This window comes from Pinus tabuliformis, chromosome 5_2 (assembly GCF_031772625.1).
Source record: "Pinus tabuliformis cultivar Carrire ecotype Pingquan chromosome 5_2, CPIR1, whole genome shotgun sequence".
NCBI lineage: Eukaryota > Viridiplantae > Streptophyta > Pinopsida > Pinales > Pinaceae > Pinus > Pinus tabuliformis.
In genome coordinates this window covers 1,117,744,164-1,117,749,001 of record NC_142306.1, presented here as the reverse complement: position 1 = coordinate 1,117,749,001, position 4,838 = coordinate 1,117,744,164, and positions in this window count along the sequence as shown.

The window sequence follows — 4,838 nt, the reverse complement described above, 5'->3', positions numbered from 1 at the left end:
AATTTGGACTTCAGGAAGTGCCTCAAACTCAGCCTCAAAGTGGCGCGACACCCAGAGGATTTGGTGCGGCGCACAGAGGATTTTTGCTCAATTTTTCACCTTCCAGCTCAGAAATTCGGCCAGTTTGACTAGTTTGCTTTGTGATGTAATTTTTGATCTATATTGATGTAATTGGATAAACATGATGTAATTTTGGAACTTATTTACTTGTTCTAGAGGATTCATTCACTAAAAAGTGAAAATTTAATGAATGAATCAGTTTCCTAGCATATAGGGATAAGCTGTTTGACCACCTAGTTTTCAGTTCCTTGTTTAGAATTAGTTCAAACAGCTCCTATAATGATGAGCTCGACCCCTAGAGGCAAGGGACTGGGTTGGGCTAGCCTATATCATGTAATTCCTAAGTCATTTTTAGGGTTGGACACTTGGGATTGCTTTGGCATATCATTGTACATTCTATCTCTGCATTTTTGGTTAAGGAAAGACCAGGGTTTTGCAGCACTGTTTGGGATCCATGTGGATTTATGTTTTGATGGTGTGTTTCTCTCAGTAATTGTAAGTTCATTAGTGTTATGTGTATCATTTTCCTCTCTTTTCTTCTGAATTTGAACAAATGAGTGATTAAGGTGGAATCCATTAACTGTTATGCTTTGCCTTTGAATTTGTTTAAATTTCCATGTTTTCATCTGTTTAAGGAGAATTCTTGAGACTCTCTTGCTCTCCTTAGCTCCTCACTAGTCTGATCTATTCATTTACTCAATTTAAAGCATCAAAACGATTGCCTTCCTTTCCCCAATCAGAACTCTGCAGAAACTGTGCCTCATCCCCGAGCCCAATTTGCCTTTCCCTGTTTCCAACACAAAACCCCCAAAAACTCAAATCAAATCCTTTGCACTCAATACCTAGCCTAAACTTAGTTTATATTTTAGTCATCTCAAGCCCCATTGATTATCTTTCGCTGAGATCAACCCGGAGAGAGCCCTCTCCTGTCCTCGTAGGGCTAGCTACGAGGCTGAGCGTGGTTTGATGTGGACCTAGAACCTTGTCTTTTCAGCCTGAGGCAAATCTAGGCTCTAACAGAGTACATGTGATTTGAATGTCTTGCAAGGTTTGCATCATCCCAAGTAGTTGTGTGCAGCAGGATGCAACAACCACGTATTCTGCTTTAGCTGTAGATAATGCAATTGAAATTTGTTTCTTGCTGAACCAAGACACTAGCCTAGAACCCATATATAATGCACCACCACTAGTGCTTTTTCTGTCATCAACACTTCCTGTGCAATTCACATTTGTATATGCATGAAGTGTAAGATCTGTATCTCTAGGATACCATAAACCAAAGTTTTGTGTTCCTTGAAGATATTTCAAAATCTTTTTGATTGCCTGAAGTTGTGATTCCTTTGGATTTGTTTGGAATCTTGCAACTATTACCATTGCATGCATGATGTTCGATCGGGTACCTATTAGATAAAGCAGACTGCCAGTCATGGATCTGTAAGTTGGTTGATGTACTGCTGTTGATTCATCATTTGAGCTAACACTGCATCCTGTTACCATTGGGGTACATAACGGTTTAGAATATTCCATGCCGTACTTTTTCAAGATCTGTTTGAGATATTTGGTTTGTGAGAGAAAAATACCATCTTTATTTTGTTGAACTTGTAGATAGAGAAAATAGGTAAGCTCACCAAGCAAGGACATTTCAAATTCTTGCTTCATTACTGAAGCAAAATTATGACTCATGGATTCTTCATTGCTACCAAAAATAATATCATCAACATACACAACAATTATTAGCAATTTATCAGTGTCCATCTTTGTATATAGATTGCTATTCATTGACCCCCTTGAAAAACCCTATTGGTGGAGATATTTGTCAATATGGTAATACCGGGCCCTTGGAGCCTTTTTTAGACCATAGAGAGCCTTTCTGAGTTTTCATACAAGTTTTGCATCATTTCCAAGAATGAATCCTTCTAGTTGTTCAATATAGACTTCTTCTTCTAAGTCTCCATTAAGAAAGCCAGATTTTACATCCATTTGGTATACTTTGAATTTCTGAAAACTAGAAAGAGCAAGAAACATTCTTATGGCTTTAGGTCTAGCAACAGGTGTTACCGGGAAAAGTGTCTATTTAGAACTACTCTATCCCACTAAGGTGTGACAGCTACCTTAGAAACAAACAGAGAAAAACTACTTTTGTATTTCCTTTATGGACTATAGATAGAGAGGAATAGAAAGAACCAACCTGTGTCTTGCGCTAATCCTTTGATCCAATCCCTCTCTTCTTTGACAGCCTCCAGCTACCTGCTCCCTTACTTGCCCAGCTTCACCAAGTACCTGTAAGATCACAGAAGAAGAACACTATACAAAGACATGGATCTATATTCATAAACAACTTAGGATCAGATTTAAGTTAACCATACAAATGTAACAAGCATCAATGATACAAAAGCATGGAGGAAAAACTCAAATAGTTTCTATTGATAAACAAGAAAAAATCTAGGAAGAGTTACAACCGATGGTTCCTGACCCAGCACTAACCTCCTAGCAAAGAAGCCCCTCTTCACCTCCAACAAAGCATAGATCACCCAATACTCTGATGTTTGTCTCAAAACCAACAACAATTCCTTACAATGTGCAAAATTCCAGCCTCTGGATCTCTGGGATGAGGGATCCATATATAGATATGTGTAAGGAGGATGAGTCAGCTTGTGATTTGATTAGTGTCTTCTCTCTGTCAGTTCTTGCTTCCACTTGGAGACTGAAGGCCTCTTACTCATCCTTGGTTGAATTCAGTGAGGCAAGTGTCACAGGAGAAGATTCTGGAAGCTTCCATTGTCTCTCCACCTCGCGGAATGACACTGCCATTTGTCATTTCTCGCCCAACGCACCCTCACAGTGTATTTAGGTGCATTGCAACGCACCTAGCCAGTGTATTTAGGTGCAATGCAACGCACCTAGCCAGTGGAGCAGCTGAAATGATCCTGTTTTGACTTATTCTGAGCAGTTTCAGGTGGAGAACTTCTGGGAGAAGCTGTAATCTGTTGACCTTGTTCCTTTAGGGGTTAGAACAACACTTTTAGGGACTTAGGAGCCCTTGGTTTATGGACATTTCATGCTTGGAGTTGTAAGGCACAAAAATGTCTATAACAGTTGCCCCCTAAAGTATGAGGCCGTTAACCTTTTGGTGTCGGGTGAAATGCTTTATTATGAGGATCCGAAGTTCTTTCAATGCTGGGAGGAGACCTGTAATAAGATACAATACAATACATTATCTTCATACTGTTTTTCATGATCTAGCTGAGGCAGGCATTCCCATGATCAGCTTTATAAATTCATTTTCATGTACATAGGATAGACAATCGTCTGAGTGTAGACTGATGATTCTGATAGAGCCATCATCCTTTTGGTAGGATGATTATCTGTGCTGCAGTGCTTGTACATTTAATGTCTTTATTTCCCTGAATATATATCGCAGCCCGGATGGATGAAACTAGATCCGGGGTCTTCAATCTCGTCCGATCTTCACTTGAAGTACAAGTCGATCCATGTGAGAAATGTTTTGAAGTCGAACATGGAAAGACATCGCTTGATTACCAGTCAATGATGTAAACTGTTAACAAGCGCGAGAGGAATCACCGATAATGATAATGACCCTCAAGGTACTACAGTACAATTCACGTGGTGTGAATAAAGGACTTGGCGTCGAACACCACGCAAAATCTTTCGGTCGAAGGCCATTGATGTAAACCTGTCGCCGGAAGTGAGAAACTTGCCATTGAGGCATGCAAGCTTCAAAGTACTGAATGGGGTGTTCCTAGACCAACTTCTTGGATAATGAGCCGATGTCGACAAGAAGTGATCCGTCAAAGGAGGGCCTTAATGAATCCCACATCAATGACACGGAACGGAGCAAATGATTTTGATGGAGGTGAAAACGATCTGATGATATACGGTTCAGGGTGGCGGTCATGAAAGAATGGAGTATAATGTATGGTAGTGGGCGAGACACGGGTGGCTTCTCTGGATGACTTGTCTTGAACATGTCGGCGACACTGATGTGATGGATTGGTAGCATTAACCCCAAATGTGGATGGTATGGTGTGACCATGGCGATGTGACTGGTGAATGAAACAACCCAACCCGACTCAGATACGGAGTGGAAGTGTCATGTTCAAGAGCGACTTGCTACCAATAAAGATTCTTTGAGTTTTCTTCCCAATTTTTCCCCAGTCATTGCTGACCAGTACCTCTTTATTTTTGTCAAGCTTGAGGAGGATAACATATGCTTGTTCTATAATTTGCCCTTCGGGCAAACCCATCGCTATGTTTTAACGAGCCTAGCGATAGTGAAACTCGTTCTCGTCTAAAGACAAGTTTGTCGCTATTAATCTTTTTAACGAGTTTAACGACAAAGATAACTCGGTCCTTTTCAATTTTAGAGAGTCTGAAAAGGTACGTAAAGGTAACCTCAAAATTCCTTTTTCGTCATCTAATCCCTTAAGTCCGAAAAAGTATAAAACAATACAGAAGGGATGAATTTTCGATAGTTTTAACGAGCCGAACAAAACAAGTGCTCGATCTTTTTGTGCAATAATCCCTCAGGTCCAAAAAGATTAAAATCTAGATGAGGGATAACACTTCCTGTCCCTTTAACGAGCTGGAAGGCCAAGGACTCGGCAATCTTTTCATATTTTACTAGTCAGTTGAAAAGAGCTTAAAGAAGACTCGTCTTTTGAGGAACGAGTGATAAAACGGGTAGCAGCTGATTCCAGGTAAGGTTTGGAATTTTCCAATCACGGCAGTGTCACAAGGATGGCTAGTGAAATCACTCT